This window comes from Orcinus orca, chromosome 7, assembly GCF_937001465.1.
Source record: "Orcinus orca chromosome 7, mOrcOrc1.1, whole genome shotgun sequence".
NCBI lineage: Eukaryota > Metazoa > Chordata > Mammalia > Artiodactyla > Delphinidae > Orcinus > Orcinus orca.
The window spans coordinates 11,523,753-11,542,372 of record NC_064565.1 but is presented as its reverse complement, the minus strand read 5'-3'; the positions used below and the strand labels follow the sequence as shown (position 1 = coordinate 11,542,372).

Here is an 18,620-nt window from a genome sequence, read left to right as displayed (position 1 = left end):
TAGAAACTACAAACAGATTACCAAAAGCAAAGAGTGGAGTCAACAGGTCCCAAACTGTGTTAATGAAGTGCTACATACCTTGTCCATGTCTCCTCCTATTTCTGCTGTCTGAAATGCTTCCTCCCTTTTTCTACTTGTCTAAACAAGGACCCAGCTTAAGCCTCCCCTACTCCCCTCATCTGGGCATCTTTCCTTCTATAAATAAGAAGTGGAAAATAATTAACCTCTGTGGACTGCCAGTGTACTAGGAATTTCACATACATTACCGCTTAACCTAAACTGCCCTGGAATGACAGCACTTGCTGTCTCTCCACTTATCACAGCAGTCATTTTTCTTAAAGGATATCACCTTACTTAACAGCTTCCCAACCATGCTTTATGTTTACATGTGTTCTCTGCAGCTTGACTATAACATTCTCAAGTACAGGAACCATGTATTCTACTTCATTCCTTTTTTTTTTTTTTTTTTTTTTGCGGTACGCGGGCCTCTCACTGTTGTGGCCCCTCCTGCTGCGGAGCACAGGCTCCGGACGCGCAGGCTCAGTGGCCATGGCTCACGGGCCCAGCCGCTCCGCGGCATGTGGGATCCTCCTGGACCAGGGCACGAACCCGCATCCCCTGCATCGGCAGGAGGACTCCCAACCACTGCGCCACCAGGGATGCCCCTCTACTTCATTCTTATCTCCACTCATCTGCTCTACTTCTCCCCTCCCTTTTGAAATACACCCTTCCTATTTCTCAATCCCTTCTCATTACTACCACAACTACTACTAATAACAAAAGCTACTATTTACAATATTTTACATTGTGCTGACACTGCTAAATGCTTTACAAACATTTCATTTAATCCTCACAATAATCCTGTAAAGTAGGTATTATCTCCCCATTTCACAGAGGAAGAAAAAGGCCTGGAGATTTTAAAGAACTTGCTCTCTCACAGGAGCATGAACCTAGATCTATAAAATATCACTGTGGACTCCCGCAACTACCACGTCCCCTACTGTGGTTTCCCACCCGCCACTCTCACCTGCAGTGACAGTTTGTACCATGTCAACTTTTAAGTTCAAACTACATTTCCCAGAATCCTCTTCCCACATGGTTCCAGGTTAGAGCTGGCCAAAGATGGAAATTACTCTCTGAAGATTATGGTTAGATGCACAGTTGCCAGAAGATTGCACCGTGTCTCTGCTCTCCCCTGTACTGCATGCGGCTCTTCTTCCTGATTGCCAACCCTGCTGACCAAACAGCAACCTCAGCCCCACCACCAGAAGCCTGACAAAAGACCACAGAAGAGGTAGCTATGCAGAGGCAACAGCTTTCCATACTTTCCACCAGCTCTACTGTGCAGTCCCACTCCAGCATCTGGGCATACCTAGCCTCTCAGATTCACCTGCAAACTCTGACTTGCCCACTGCACCACCGCTTCAGGAAGGCTGATTAGTGACTTCTCTGATCTGCCGATTTCCCCTTACAGACTGTGGTTTCCAAGTTTCTCCCACAACTCCGTAAGGTCTTCCTCCTTTCATAAATCCCTTAATTCCATAATACCATAGCAGTTCTTCTTCTGTGACTGAATCCTAACTCATGCAACTACTCAAGCCTCCCCCCATCTACTGACCAAGATCTCTGCAACTTTCCCTTTTGAGATCTTCCTGCATAACCAAATCTAGGCCACTCAGTCCTTTCATAATCTCCAATCAAGCCTTCTTTTATAGGTTCTGAGCTGCCCATCTTGGAAAACAGGCTGAAGTGTCCATCATTCAAAAGAAGCCGTATCTCCCTTACTTGATCCTCCCATTTGCAAGAGAGCAAGATTTACATGAGAGAAAACACTAGAGTGGGTATCAGATTAACAAAAGCCAATACCAATTTATTAACTAAGGACAAAATAAGCTAAGCACTCTTAAGGTACTTTTGTGCTTTGGTTAGAGATGTGAAGATGGAGAAAAAAAGAATAAGGATACAGAAAGATTCTGAGGAAAAAAAAATTTGCTGATGTATAATTTGTCCCAAATGTTTTTTTCCATTGGGAAGAAGAAAGCTTCATTCTTTTATGTAATCGTTTTGGGCTTATCCAAGTACATCCATAAATTATTTTAAAATTTCTAGTGGGCATGAAAGACTGCATGTACAAGTTTTCCAATACTTTTTTTCTCCTTTTCCAGAAAGATCTTCCCTCTCTTTTGGCTAAAGTATTTCCAAAAAATGTATTTCACTAGTCTTGGCTCCCCATTCATGAGAATAATGTAGTTCTTCTCTGTTATTTTCTAGGGTTCAATGCTTACTATCCTGGATTTTATCACTGAACTGATCTATGAGTGATTCTGATGTCTACTGCATCAGTCCTGAAGTTATTCAGTCACTCTTTCAACAAGAATTTACTGAGAGCCTACTATAGGTTATCATAGTTCAACACAAGGTACTTGGCAATAAACTACCTTTAAGGGAAAAATCTCATTCTGACAAATTAATCACATTTAAAGAGAGCTATTTATCTTCCAAATGCTGCCCTATAACTAACATTCCCTGGACTGTTGTCATCTTAACAACCTCCTAACCAAGAAAACTTAAATCTCTTTTGACTCTTTACTATTTTCTATTATGTTGTGGATCTCACAGAATCAGAGACTAGACAGGTCCTTAAGAAATCAACTAGGGTAACTTTTTCAAATTCAGAAATGTTGAAGTGGGCTTCCCTGGTGGCGCAGTGGTTAAGAATCCACCTGCCAATGCAGGGGACAGGGGTTTGAGCCCTGACCGGAAGATCCCACATGCCTCGGAGCAACTATGCCCATGTGCCGCAACTACTGAGCCTGCGCTCTAGAGCCTGTGAGCCACAACTACTGAGCCTGTGCACCACAACTACTGAAGTCAACGTGCCTAGAGCCCGTGCTCCGCAACGAGAAGCCACCGCAATGAGAAGCCTGCGCACCGCAATGAAGAGTAGCCCCTGCTCGCCAGACTAGAGAAAGCCCGCACGCAGCAACGAAGACCCAATGCAACCAAAATTAAACAAAAATTAAAAATAAAAGTTTTTTTAAAAAAAAGAAATGTTGAAGTCACTTTATCACAGTCTATTTCTAATTAATGGCAGATTTAAGACTGACCTCAGGCTTCCTACGTACCATCAGTGTTCAACAAACAGCATGAAATACAGTTTGTAGTTTGTGGTACTCACTTCAGGAACACTAGGCAAGATACATCCCTGAGTAAACCTTCTAACCCTAAGGCAGTATGCAACAGTCCATGACTATGGGACATAACTTTGAGATGCTGATTAGTATATATTACATGATCTAAGAACACATAACTCATCTACCCTTTCTTATATCATGGGGCAAGATTTATATATGCAGGTACATGGTGGTTTGGGGGTGAAGTCAATAGAATGCAGCCAGGTACTGCTCACAGGTCGGATGGTTAATGTTGCACCATCTCTCAAAGTAAATCTTCATCAACACTAGGCTGAGCTACCTTCTACTTCTTTCATTTCCTTTTAATGTCTAAGCAAATCAGAAAGTTTGTAAATATAGTTTGACATTATCTCATACTGTACAATAAAATATTACTAATTTTACAAAGCAGTCAACAGGCTACTTTAAAATGCCTAAACTGATTTAAAAATACATTAAAGTCATCATATAAATCATATTAATTCTCCTTAAATTTAGGCAGAGGACATTGGTCTCATTTCTTTCATATTAAAACAAAAGAACAAAATATTTTGGGTTAATTTAAAACTCCACAAATACAATTAAAATGTAGCCAAGTCAGTCAAACTTAAGAGTAATCACAAACTTATCAAATAATGATAATGAAGCACCTTCAAGTCACAAATCTAAAATACAATATGAGTTGGAAGTATTTAACTATTATTTAACAATAGCACAGAAACAATTAAAAACTGGCTTCACCTTAGACTGCAGATCTGTTCTCAAAGACTTACAAAAATAATAAATATTATCTCATATTCTCCCACTAGCTCCTGCTAATAATTTCCAAAAACTTTTCGAGGGACTTCCCCGGTGGCGCAAGACCCTGTGCTCCCAATGCAGGGGGCCTGGGTTCAATCCCTGGTCAAGGAACTAGATCCCACATGCATGCCACAACTAAGAGTTCACATACCACAACTAAGGAGCCCACGTGCCGCAACTAAGGATCCCGCCTGCCACAACTAAGACCTGGTGCAACCAAATAAATAAATAAATATTTTTTTTAAAAAACAACACTTTTCCACAGCCTTGCCTCTGTGTTAGAGCTGTTCACAAATACTTAATTTTCTCCTGGGCATATGGAAGTATTTTATTGAACTTCCCCACCCTGTTCAACTCAGGCAGGCACGACCTTTTAAGACTCCTATAACAGTGCGAAAGAAGGTCTCTTCTGTCAACTCCCTATTCATTTAATAAACATTTGGCAACAGGCATTGTGCTCGGTGTTGGGGCACCAAAATCAACAAAACACTGCCTCTGTCCTTGAAGAGCCAACTTCCCAGTAGAAGGCACAGAGATGTGCACAGTGCAATGTGCACAGTGCAATGCGGTCAGTGGGTGGTCGAGGCAGGTGCAGAGTGCTCAGGGAGCATTCTGCCTGAGGTAGTAGTGCTGAGGGGACTCAATCTGGGAATTATCAAAAGAATACTGATAAAATCATATCTTAAACTATTATTTTAATTGGTCATCATTAATAATTAAAGTCCACACTAAATGACTAACTGCACAACTGGGGGAAAAACTCTAGAAAAAACTTCTGAAGTTTATAAACACCACAGTGCTTTTTAAATTTATGGTACTATGAATCTCAAGTGTAACACTCTTGAACACTTAAAAGAAAGGTGATGAGCTAGTTACCAGAGGAACTCCAAAGAAGATTCTACCCCTATCCTCCTGACAAAGTATGCATAACAAAAAAAGTAAGCAACAAAAGTAACAATAAAGGCAACAACACAAGAGATGTTACAAAGCAAATATGTGATTAACCAGAATGAGAAAGTCAGCCAATGTTCCTAATAAATCCCAGGGATATCCTAGATAAAAGATGAAATTAGGGCTTCCCTGGTGGCACAGTGGTTGAGAGTCTGCCTGCCGATGCAGGGGACACGGGTTCGTGCCCCGATCCGGGAGGATCCCACATGCCGCGGAGCGGCTGGGCCCGTGAGCCACGGCCGCTGAGTCTGCGCATCCGGAGCCTGTTGCTCCGCAACGGGAGAGGCCACAACAGTGAGAGGCCCGCGTACCGCAAAAAAAAAAAAAAAAAAAAAAAAAAAAAAGATGAAATTATACAGACATGTTTCTTATAAATGTGTGTGTATAAAGAGGTAGACCTCTCACAACGCTTAGAGAATAAGGGAAAAGTTTTTTAATTTCCATATGTACAGTTCATCCTGTTTATAAAAGAGATGTATGGAAAACCTTCATGTAAACTTGCTTCATGAATTAAATCATACTTTTAATGAGAAAATGTGTTACTTAAGTAAGTTATATTATGAACCCTTCATTAAAACAATCACCTACTAAATGTCAGTTAATTCGTTGGGAAATAAGTTCAATTTTATATTACACATGGTTGATTTATTTCTATGTGGCTTAATTAAAGTGAGGTTTGCCTCTAAATGTAACCAACATGTCTCATTAACAGAAATTCACAAATGTTTACTAACAATCATTATGACATAAGAATACAGGGTGAAACTTAAAAACTTATAATCCTTGCACTTCACAGAATGGTAGAATTAGGCCTAGAGTTTAGATCTTCTGATTCTCAATCCAGTGCTCCTTTGTATTACACCAGAAAATAGACAGTTTTGTCAAAACGTTTTTTAGTAAAGCCATTCTCCCTTTATTGTATTTCTGGCTATTCCTGTGCAACAAATATTGGCTAAGAAAAACTGAAAAGAAATACACTCCTTGAGGGAATTCCCTGGTGGTCCAGTGGTTAGGATTCCACACTTTTACTGCCAAGGGCCTGGGTTCAATCCCTTGTCGAGGAACTAAGACCTCACAAGCCACACAAGCTACGTGGCACAGCCAAAAACAAAACACACACACACTCACACTCCTTGAGACAGATGAAAGAGTACAGGAAAAGACAGGCATTGAATTTTTCCCATTTTTCTCGGACCAGGTTTCCTTTTATTCATAAAAGGAGATACCTTGAATTCATGATTAAAAATCTTTAAAATCCTAGAAATCAGAACCTGATTAATATAGCTGCATAGATTTTTACAATTCCTGTGATGTTGTTACTATCTATAGACCAACAAAAGATTGTTAACACTGAAATTCAAAAGTTACCTTGACAAGGATCAGCAATAGATAAAACTATTAGGTAAAAGATTACTGGAGAACAGGCCAGCACTAGAGTGCTAATTTATCATGCCAGACTACTTGCCAACTGCAATGGGGAAAATAAACCTCACCTTAACCCCCATAACCAAGTGATCAAACTCAGCATCACAAATAACAGGACTTGATAATATACATCCCCTGATGGGAAGCACTATAAAGTACACAGCAACATCCAGTAGTTATTCTTGCCCAAAATATTTAATTTGAAACTAATCAATCCTTTAAACCTAGCTTACAGTTAGTGTAGGGGGAATAGAGGAACATGCTAAATGACATGAGGGGAAAAAATCAGACAAATCCAGAATGTGACTCATTTTATAAGGTAACTGGCTTGATCTCTGAAACAAAACAAAACAAACAAAAGAAACCACCATTTTAAAAGAGAGAGGTAATGGGACTTCCCTGGCATTCCAGTGGTTAAGACTCCGCACTTCCACTGCAGGGGGCACAGGTTCGATCCCTGGCCAGGGAACTAAGATCCCACATACCATGTGGCACAGCCAAAAGACAGATAGACAGATAAATAAAAAATAAAAATAAATAAAAGGGGGAGGTGAGGCTGTTCTAGATTCAAAGAGATCAAAGAGACTTAACCAAATGCAGTGAATAAAACTTGATGGGATCCTGGTTTGGTGGGATTGAGTATAAAAAGCCGTAAAAGACCGTGCAGCACAAATGGGGAGATTTAAACATGGATGGATACTAGATTACATTAAAAAATGATCAATAAGAAACTATTAACTATCAATAAAAAGTATTAACTAAGGAAGTTAACAATAATGGTATTTTGGCTATGTAAGAAAATGTCCTTATCTTTGGAGATGCAAGGGGTAAAGTGTCATAATGTCTACAGCTTAGTTTTCAAATGGTATGACCAAAAATAATATACGCATATTTATACACAAAACAAATACGGCAAGACGTCAACAAATGAAACTAGAGAGTTATCATACGGATGTTCAATATTACCAACTTCCTGTTTACTTGAAATTGTTTTATAATAAAAAGTTGGGGCTGGGTTTGGGGGTGGTGGTGGGAGGGAGCCTAAAGAGCTCCGATTCTACAGGGAAAAAAACAAATCAACCTGAAACCAAAGCTGTGGGCACTGCATAGAACCAAACATGATTTCATTTTAATATAGCATCTATTAAATATAGTTTACCCCTTTGGTAGCAATAAGGTAAACTAGGAATGAAAGTTCCAACTAAAACACTGCTTAAAAGATTGAATCTATAATGTAATCCAATTATTTAAGATAAATCTTTAATAGTTATTTCTTTCAAGAGAGACACATGGGGCTTCCCTGGTGGCGCAGTGGTTGAGAGGCCGCCTGCCGATGCAGGGGACATGGGTTCGTGCCCTGGTCCGGGAGGCTCCCACATGCCGCGGAGCAGCTCAGCCCGTGAGCCATGGCCTCTGAGCCTGTGCGTCCGGAGCCTGTGCTCCGCAACGGGAGAGGCCACAACAGTGAGAGGCCCGCGTACCGCAAAAAAAAAAAAGAGAGACACATGGAGAGCATGACTGGATAAGCATTCTACAACGATATATTCAACAAGACTCACCATACATTTATATTTTAACCAAACAACAAATCAATCTGTGAACCATCCACTTCTTAACTATATAATTCGACCTTTTCTCTTACAGACATTACAAAGACATTCAACTACAAATTTTCTTAAACCTGATAATACACTAAAGGAAATTATAAAGTACTACAATTTTGGGCATCAACAGATTTCTTAAACATTTACAACTATGCATGAAGCTTGAACTACTCAAAGGGATTTATCAACACTTTCTTCTGTAAAGAGAAATGTAAAGGAACTTTCGTTTTGCCCTAACCATAACCAAAGAAACAGTACAGGCCAATGTTAAAATGAGAATTTCAATTAGTTTATAAACACTCATTAGTTGCTACACACAAAGGAAAGAAAAAAATCATACCAATAAAAGATAACTTTTTACAATATTCTACACATTAAATTTTGACACTCTACTCAGAAATATTGCACAAATTAACGCACAAATTACTAAGCGTGTTGCCATTGCCACATAATCCAGCAACAAATTTTGCAATAAGGAAATCTCAAGGAAATAACCCAACTGCGAGTTCCCTGTAGGCATCAAGAATTACACAAGTAAAATTGTAACTTTTCAAGAAACATGGAGTTTTACCAAATCTATTTCTTCTTTTTGTTAAGAGAGAAAAGAATTCCTGCTCATTCAGTCCCACTGCAAAAAAAAGGTAAAGGTGCATAGAGTCACCTTTTAAAAGTAATTTTTTTAAAAGAAGAGCCAAGAAAATCATCTGTCTAGACTGCAGCAAAACACATCGAACAGCCTACATTACGGGCAAATGAACTCTACCTATGTATTTAGAATTCACTCCCAAGAAGAAACTTTCCAGCTATTCTCATTTTCCTCACAAATTTATTTTCGCAAGACCCAGAAATACGGTTCTACAAAAAAGACATCATATTCGAATCAAGACTTTCCCAGATTACCAAGCTGCACGACCTTGGGCAAGTTCCTGAATCTGAGCCTCGATTTTTTCAACTGTAGAATGCGGAGACACGTACCCACCTCACTGGGCTTCGAAGGTGAAGTGAGACAACGCACGACAAATACGGGGCGCGCATTAAGTGTAAGTGCTAGCTAAACGGTCCGTAAACAGAAAGGGGCCTCGATCCTAACCACTAGCGAACCACGCGGTAACAGTGCAAAGACAAGCACTTTCGCGCTCACTGCATATAACATTTCTGCTTCTGCCAAGGACCAGGGACAATCTTCCTTCCCAAAGCCCTGCAGAGTACGCGTCTGACAGCTCCACCGCCCAGCAGGCTAGTTCGCTCAGACCTGGACTTCAGGACAGGATGCAAGGGGCCAGAAGTCCGCCCACCCGGAGCAAGGCAACCACCTAGCGAAACCTCCGCCCCAGGAGCAGCGCTCAGGCCGGCGGCGGCCCCCTCCCCACGTCCGGCCCGCACCCCCGCCCCCGCCCCCGCCCCCACCCCACCCCCACACACATGCGCGCGCCCGAGCACACGTACCGGCCGCTCCGCCGGGACATAGGGAGCCGCAGGCCCACCCCTCCGCCCCCGCGCGGCCTGTCACCGCGCCCCCCGGTCGGGGGAGGCTGCGGGCCCCCGGGAGCCGGAGGGGCGCACGAGGAGTCGGGCGCGGGTCGGGGGACCAGGCCCGTCCTTCCTTCACATGGAGCCCGGGCCGGGCGCGTGGACCGTGGCGGCCGGCCGGAGCCTCTCGGAGCCCCTCGGTGCTTCTCGCCGCCGCGGCCAGAAGGCCCGCGGGAAGCTGGGTAGGAAAGGAGGAAGCCGCGGCCGGGCGCCGCCGAGGCCGGAGAAGGGGCGGGAGCGGCGACTCCGCGGCTGGGAGCGCCAGGCCTCACGGTCGTCGTCGCTGCCGCTGCCGCCGCGGGCCGCAGGACCCCCGAACGCCGCACCCAGCGGCCGCACCGCCCTCGTCAGGAGCCGCTGCTGAGGGCAGCCCGGCCGCCACTACACACGGACCCGTGACGTCGGGCGTAGCGCGGCACACGTCACGGCCGGCTCGCTCGTGCGCGCGCAGCCCTTCGCCTGTCGGGAGCGGAACCCGCCGTGGGCGCGCGCCCGCGCGGAGCGCCGCGCGCAGGCCGAGGGGAGCGTGTCCGCGCCTGCGCAGTGGCCGGATGCGTCCACGCACGTCCCGCTGCCCACGCCCGCTACGCAGTGCGGAGATTCCCGGCCCGGGCCCGGCTGCCGCGCCGCCTTGTACTTAGGTCGTAGCTACCGGTTCCCGGCGGGTGAGCCGCGCGCACACACACGCGCGCACGCATCTCGGTCCCCTCGCATCTGCGGGAGTCCTCGGCGCCGAGATTCCAAAGCAAACCTCCAAAAGGGTCTCCCGCGTGGCTTCGGGCAGAGCGGGAGGAGCATAGCAAGAAGAGGCTGCGACCCACTTCGAGTCCATGGCAAGTCGTTTGCAGGCGAAAAGCCATCTGCCTCTTCGTTTTTGGATCTGGTTTCAGAATTTTTTCCTAAAGGACTTAAGAAATTTTGGCGGCTTGTCACCTGACCGTAAACCACCCCCCTGGAGATCAGCCTTCTAAGTTTTATAGTTGTTTTGTGTTTAGTTATTACATGTATGTATTCGAGGTCGGCCCAGCAAGTATTACCTTTTCAGTTTAACAGATGTGGAAATCTCGGCCCAGAGAGATGAGTTGACTCCCCACCTCCAGAACTCGTGGCAGGGTCTAAAACCCAATCTCTTTCACCGAATCCATTTTCACCCCTTCTCACCCCGCGGGATAAAATACAAATTCATCGTGCTAGCGTTGGAGGCCTCTGTGATGTGACTAACGTACATTCCGATTGTTTTTAGCCCACACTACTCTGATCCGGAAAGTATCTGTCCCTCCCCATCTCTTCTTTCCTCAAATACCTCCTTACAACTTCCTGTGCCATTCCTCCTCTCTCTCAGCATCTGCTTGGTTTCTCGGTACGTTGTGGGTCCCACCCGCTTCCTGACTTTTCCAGACCGAGAGTTGGGGTGGGTACCCACCCAGAGGTAAGCAACTGCCCCAACTCAGGGCCCTAGAGGGCAGGGGAGCTGGCATCCGTGGGGCAGGGACTGAGGAGGAGGATGTTATGTAATAAAATATCTGATCCCCTTCGTGGAGTTTTTATTACAGACCCATTAGCGGTGTTGTCAAAGGAGCAGGACCAGAGATGTTCACTGGCAGGTTTTTGTAACAGTGAAAGCCTGGAAACCTAAATGACTATAAGACTGAGCTGACAGTGGTTCATCTGCTCTGCGGAGGATTAGGCAGCCAACACAAAGAAGGGCTAATCCTGAAGGACTTCAAAAATACACAGCTAAATAGAAAAGCAGATTGCTCCCACTAATTTAAGAAGTGGAGGAATTTTAAGCTTACATACGCATAAAATCAGTCTTTAAGATTGCTTTTGGTTCTAACATCTAAGCCTGGTAGACCACAGAAAAAAAGAATCTCAGTATGCTTGGACAGGATTTAAATCTTAAACTTCTATATTGTTTTCAACAATTCCTGGCCTGACCACATAGCAGGCGCTCAGTAAATACTTGTTTACTAAATAATCTAGAGATGGAGATGGATTTTTCTTCACACCTCTGCTCACTCCTTCCTTTCCTACCCAGGGACTTCATCCACCACTGGTTCCTTAGAAACACCCCACGTGTACATTAATAATAGTCTCTTTTTTCTTTTTCTCCAGTCTCTTTTTGGTGAGACTCTTGCTTAGACGTTAAATTTCTGGCATCCTGGGTTACTTTAGTATATATGATTACAAATTAGTGATCTCAGGCCTTCTTTTCCTGGATGAAACTTCATCACACAAATATTTTTCGCTTTTGCCTCCCTGCTCTGTGCCTGGGATTACGATGATAAAGTGGTAGTCCCATCCTCTCCCAGGAACTTAGAATCTTTTGAGGAGAGCAGACTGGTAAATGAATCATTATAATACCGAGTGACATGCCCTATAGCAGGATGTTTATGAAGTGCCGCAGCAGTGGAGAGGAAGATGGCACAGGGGTACCCAAGGAGTGAAGGGAAACTTGCGAGAGGAGGCATGATGTGTTTGTTTTCTGTTGCTGCATAACAAAGGACCAGAGACTTAGTGGCTTCAAACAACACGTGTTTATTAGCTCGCAGTTCTGTAGGTCAGAAGTTTGCACAGCATCCTGGCTGGGTTCTCTGGTCAGCAACACAGGCTGAAAGCAAGATGTCAGCTGGGCTGAGTGCTCATCTGAAGTACCTGGGAAAGATCTGCTTCCAACCTCATTGTTGTTGGCAGAATTTGGTTCCTGGTGGTTGTAGGGTCGAGGTCCCCATTTCCTTGCAGGCAGTCAGCCAGAGCTTGCTGTGGGCTCCTAGAGCCCACTGGCATTCCTTGCCGTGTGACCCCCTCCATCCTCAAAGCCAGCAGCAGAGGATTTCTTGCACACCAGATCCCCCTATACATGTTGAATATCTGACTTCCACTTTTGCTACCAGCCAGAGGAAACTGTCTGCCTTTAAAGAGTTCATATGATTAGATCAGGCCCACCCAGACCCACCCAGACCCACTGTCCTACAACATAACTTAACCATAGGAGTACAGCTCATTGTATTCACAGTAGCCAGGGTTATGCAGGCCATGTCCACCAATGGGCAGGAATTTTCAGGGACACAGGAGAATCCTGCGCACCACACACGGTGAGCTAAAACTTGGTTCAGGGTATTTATTTGCTGGGAGAAATAAGGATGGAGGAGTGGGCATTCCCAAGCAGAGGGAATCAAGTATGCACAAGCTTGGAAGTGTAAAAGAACATGCCCTGTCTAGGGAATGGCAAGAGTTGCTGGCCTTGGGGTGTTGGAAGAGATGCAGGCAGGGGGTAAGGCAGAGAAGGAAGAGAGCAAAAGCAAGGGTGTTGGAGCGGGCTAAATAAGTAAGGAGGTGACGGTGTAAACCACAGCAGTGGCTGTGAAAGTGATTTGAAGAATGTCGATTGAGATGCATTCAGCTGCATTGAACAAAACACCGGGACCAAAAACAGCTTAAACAGTGAAGTTTATGTTCTCGCATAACAGAAATCCAATAGATGGGTCCAAAGTTGGTTAGGGCTGTGAATTGTTATCTCTGCAGTCAGAAGATGGCTGCCTCAGCTTCAAACATTATGACCTCCCACTCACGAAAGAGGGGAAAGCGTCTTTCTCTCTTCTCTCTCTCTCTCTTCATTTTTTGTTTTTGCTTTGTTTTGGCCACGCTGTGCAGCTTGCGGGATCTTAGTTCCCTGACCAGGGATTGAACCCAGGGCCATGGCAGTGGAAGCGCCAAGTCCTAACCACTGGACCTCCAGGGAAGTCCCTCTCTCTCTCTTTTTTTTTTTTTTGCGGTACGCAGGCCTCTCACTGTCGTGGCCTCTCCCGTTGCGGAGCACAGGCTCCGGACGCGCAGGCTCAGCGGCCATGGCTCACGGGCCCAGCCGCTCCGCGGCACGTGGGATCTTCCCAGACTGGGGCACGAACCCGCGTCCCCTGCATCAGCAGGCGGACTCTCAACCACTGCGCCACCAGGGAAGCCCCCCCTCTCTTTTTAATAAACGTTTAATTTTAGAATAGTTTTAGATTTACAGAAAAATAGAGACGATAGTACAGAGAGTTCCCATATACCCCACACCCAGTTTCCTCTGTTATTCATATTTACATTAAAATGGTACATTTGTTACAATTAGGGAACCAATATTGATACATTATCATTAACTAAAGTCCATACTTTATTCAGATTTCCTTAGTTTTTTTACTTAATGTCCCTTTTCTGTTTCAGAATCCCATCCAGGACACCACGTTACTCTTAGTCATCATGCCTCCTGAGGCTGCTCTTGGCCATGAATTGTCTTGTTTTGGATGACCTTGACAGTTCTGCAGAGTACTAGGCAGGTGTTTTGCAGAATATCCCTTCACTGTGGTATGTCTGCTGTTTTTTCTGGTGATTAGACCAGGGTTATGGGTTTGGGGGATGCAGAGCACTAGAGGTAACGTGCCATTCTCACCACAGCCTGTCAAGGATACATCCTACCCACATGATTTATGACTGTTGAGCTTGACCTTGATGGCCTGTTTGAGGTCTGGTTCGTCAGGTTTCTACAGTCTTTTTGCCCCCCTTTCCATACAGTACTCTCTGCAGAGGAGGCACCGTGCTCACACCTGAGGAGTGGGGAGATATGCTCCACTCCCTGGAGTGCAGAGTATCGACATGAGTTCCATAGAATTCTTCTGCATGGGAGATGTGTCCCTTCTACCTCAGTTACTTACTTATACAGTCATTTATTTACATTACTATGAACTCACGGGTATTTATGTTTTACTCTGGTTTATAACCCAGTACCACATTATTTTGTTTGAGTAGCTCCAGATTTGGGCATTAGGAGATCTTTCCATCGACTCCTGTGACCCTTTGACATACCCCCATCACTGTGCGGGTTTTGTTTTGTTTTTGTTTTTGTTTTACTTTTTTGAGCACTCCCTTACTTTCTTGCCTTCACAGATGTACCAGATTCATCTTGACTATTTCCTGACCCAGTCATAGATTCAGCCATTTCTCCGAGGAGCCCTGGTTTCTTTGATTGGGGGATGACATTAGAAACAAAGATCTGAGGCTGGGTATGCTTGGGACTCTCTTTTCATTAAGGATGATCTCACATCAGCCCCCCTCCCCCCCAGAAGACTGCCTCTTTTGTTTTTGCAGCAAGGTCAGCTAATGGTGGCCCCAAATTCATCCCTTTCTTTCCCAAGTCATCAGATTTTAGCTGAGTACATAGGCACCCCCCCCCATAATAAAGAGTTCATTTCCCAGTCTCCCTTGCAGCTAAATGTGGCTGTGTGACTAAGTAAGTACTGGCTAAAGGGAAATCAGTGGAAGTGTCTAGTCCAAGTACTTGCCTTGAGAGACCCTTCCTCAGCAGACCACTGCTTTTGCCCCTCCGTCTTCATCCTCTCCTCCATTCTGGATGACCTCCTGGCCATCTTGGAGAGTGAGGACAAGGGGCCACACACAGGAATGGTGGAGCTGGAAGCAGAGCCCCCTTCCCAGTCTGTACTTTCTCATGAGAGAGGAGTAAATACCTGTCACCAGTAGCAGAACCTACTCCTAATAGCATCTCATTGGCAGGAGCTGGGCCACGTGCCTGTGCCTGCAGAGGACTCGGCTTTGCTATGATGGGTTCAGCCCATATGAGGCCCACACTGGGGCTGGGCACACTGCCAGGCCACATCTGGACAGAAAGCCAGGTTAGGTTACAGGGGAGCTGAGGGATGGATGGCTGTTGCATAGCGGCCAACAGTGTCTGCCTGAGAAGCGCGTGGAGAGTCAGGACTCGGGGAGCCAGAGCAGGACCCCTAAGCGTATCTTGTACTGTGTAAATGATCGGTGGCGTGTCTATTATTCTTATCATCCTCAGGGCAGTTGCGGTGGAAACGCACTTTGCTGTTTCAAAAAGCAAAACATTAGTAAGGTAAATCTCCTGATCGAAGTGCACAGTGCTTCCACAACCAAAGAAAAGTCATTTCTGGGATTTCTGCTGCTTGGAACTGCCCGAGAAGTTTTCTGAGTTTGGTAAAAGGCCATATGAAGGATTTATAACAGAGGATTATCTTAAATTTTCTGTGATCTTGATCATCTCCAGTTCTTCTGTTTATCTGTTGCTCATACATACGTTTTTTAAAATTATATTTGTTACATATTTTCTGCTATACATAGTAATAGAAAATGTGGAAAACACCCTCTAATTCCTTCTGTAGCTGTATTTCCATCCAATCTTTCCTCTTCGCGCAGATCTTTGCTGAGGAGTTGTTTTTTATTTTTAGATACATTTTAAGATAGTTTTCAGGTAGTTGTGCGTGTAATTTTATAGCCTGTTTTCACTTAACACAGCGTTAAGTAGCTTGACTTTATTTTCCTTATACTTGCAAACAGAAATTTGAATCGCTGGTATGTATACTTAAACCTTTGCCTTTATTCTAATCTTTTTAATGAAACATGTTCATAAAATGGATCTATGTGGAGCCAATGACAGCTTCATGGCTGCTGTGGAACCGAGAGAGAGAGATTTCTTTTTGCCCTTAGTATTTGAGGCAAAGAGAGAACGACCACAGGAGATCCCAATGCTAACCTAAGTCTGAGAAGTGAACCTCATACTACAGGGAATGACTGTCCCTTTCGCATCCCCTTAGCCCTTGTCCCAGCATGAGCTAATTTTGCTTATAGTGCCAATGGAATATTATGGATTACCGTTGGGGGAGAACTTCCTATTTTGGAAAAGGACCCATAGGTATTTAAATCGTATGGTTTATCCGCATTAGTGCATTCTAAGACTTTATAGTAAAAGATGTGCTTTTAAGACATCAAACTGTGAAAAATAATAACCAGGTTTTTTAGCAGGTGGCTGTTTGCTTGGGGCCTCCTGGTGCCCCCCACTGCCGCCGCACACACCGCGGGCCCCTCGCTTCTGACTTCTGTCAGCACAATGAGGACTGGCTGCCCCTTCCCTTGCTCCTGTTTGTGCCGTCTTCTTATTCTCTTCCTGTGCCTCTTTCTCCTTCTCCTTCTGCCTCTTCCCCACTCTCTTTAATTCACCAAGTATTATCACTTAGTTTTCACAAACATCCTGAGTAGCTCAGCAGAATTATTATTCTCATTTGCCTATGAGGAAAATGTGGCAGAGAAAGGTTGGGGTTACTGTCACCACGTCCCTGGGACACCTCATGAAGCAGCCCTGAACTGGAGTCCACCTGTCCGGTCCTCCCTCGTGCCTGATGTCTCACGTGGTTCCCCGTTGCCAGGTCCCTCCCTGATTGCCTAACGCCCGGGGGTTCCTCCCAGCACCAGGGCTCTGCTCTCCAGGTTCAGCCTCGTCATTCCTGAAACCATTGGTCCTTCACTCCAAGCCTTCCCAGCCCCCTCTCAGAGCTGCTCTGCAGGACTCAAAGCCCCCGCGGTGCACCATCAAGGGGGCTGGCACCAGCAGAGGTGAGTTGAGGGTCAGTCATCTTCATCCTTAGGGCTCATCACACCCCTCAGCCCAGTGTGACGTAGCTCCTTCGGCAGATGGCTTCTACAAGTCAAGTCACGAAGGTTGGGGGCCTTTCTTCCACTGGTTCTTCATCAGAGGCCAGCCTAGCTGAAGCTGAGCGGGGCAGGGTTCAGTGTCTCAAGAGACAGCAGTGCCACTGAACCTTCAGGCCCTCCAGACTGCTCAGACCAGTCTCAGAGAGTGGGGCTCCCTGTGTCCTCACACGGTGGCCGCCCTGCCATGGCCAGGCCTGGTAGCTCTGGCCAGGCTGAGCCACACAGAACCCTGGAGTTAGCAGACACCAGTGCCCGCTCTTCTCAGCCCAGTTTGCCTAGCATCCTCATCTGAAGACAGAAGAAGGCATCCTGCCCCAGGACTGTGGTGGACACCGCGGGGTAAGGCATGTGGAAGCCACTGGAAACGGACAGCACTTGTCTGCACCTGCTGCCCACGGAAGGCCCAGCACTGCCCCCTCCCCACTAGACTAAGAGCCAGCGAGCCCTTCAGAATGGAGGGCTTCCAGCACGACCGGCAGGCACAGTCATTTTCAGGGAGACCAGCTCTGAGATTGTGTCCCCACGAGACGAGTCACCACCTCTCATTCCTGGAGTCATGCAGATAATCAGGCTCTCATGAGCCAGTTGACGGTCAGCCTTAAGCACAGCACAGGGTCTGTGCCAGGAGAAATCTGGGCAGTTTTCTGTCACCATGGGAGACACAGCCTACCACCTGGAGGCCCTGAGACAACCCTTCCCCAGCTGGGCCTGCCCCTGCTCTCCCTGACCCTCTACCACCGTCCTTGAGAACCAGCCTCTCAGGTCCTCTGCCCTGGAAGTAATTCACGCCAAAGCAGGAAGAGCTGAAAGATGTTATCCCTGGGGGTTTATAAAATTATGAAGCTGTAGAGAGATTGCTGAGCAGACAAACTGCACTGTGATTGGCTTGGATTCCCACACCCAGTGAACCTGGCTCTGACTACAGATTCTCTTACAGGCCGATGCCTGACTTCGCTGCACCCTCACTTGCAAGTCCAGTCTCTGGTCCATACCTCTCACCTAACCCTGCTGCCTTAAGATCCCGTAGCTTGAGGGGGCCTAGAAGTCAGACATCCCAGTGACGATGAGTATATCTAATGCCCTAGTCTTGGTTTCTGTTTGCCATTCTCCACTAAGGGGACCAGGGCTGGTGCAGAAGTGTGAGAGCCCAGACCATCGTACACCAGAGAGTAAGGAAGCGCTCAGAAAACCATGAGGGTGTGTTAAAAGGACTCAGGAGTCAGCTTAAAGGGACTGCTTCTGGCCAGATGTGGGACATGGTGAACATTAAAACAGTGATAGTAATGAATTCTATCCCATATCATAAAATAAACCATGGGGCATACTGACACGTGAAGGAGCTGCAGAAGAATGTCAACCAACAAATGTAAAAGGAATGGTGGAGTTAGGAAATTCACGTTGGATATTCAAACTGGTGGGTGAAAGCTTGATGAGGTACAGGATACTTATTTCAAAGTCTCTCAAACTATTAATTACAAAGGGGGAATATTCACTTTACAGGGGAGAAACCCGGCAAACACCACCTTTACCAAACAAACACCCTGCAGCCCTGCCGTTTAAGCCTCCAGGAGTCACCTGCTGAAGTGCCCTCCAGGAGTGACCTTTGTCCCTGTGCATATGGTGTGCTCAG

At 45.7% G+C, this 18,620-nt stretch overlaps 2 protein-coding genes across 3 annotated transcripts in view; one reads left to right on the top strand and one right to left on the bottom strand.

The window, feature by feature from the left end:
• MAP3K2 (mitogen-activated protein kinase kinase kinase 2) overlaps positions 1-10,102 on the bottom strand; it is a 99,223-nt gene extending 89,121 nt beyond the window's left edge. The window contains exon 1 of one of the 2 annotated variants that reach the window (XM_049712168.1): positions 9,401-10,102. The gene's annotated coding sequence lies outside the window, so the exon portion shown is untranslated. The remainder of the gene's footprint in view (positions 1-9,400) is intronic. The other variant, XM_004276860.3, reaches the window with a different exon arrangement.
• GPR17 (G protein-coupled receptor 17) overlaps positions 1-18,620 on the top strand; it is a 397,229-nt gene that overhangs the window by 130,422 nt on the left and 248,187 nt on the right. The window lies entirely within an intron of this gene.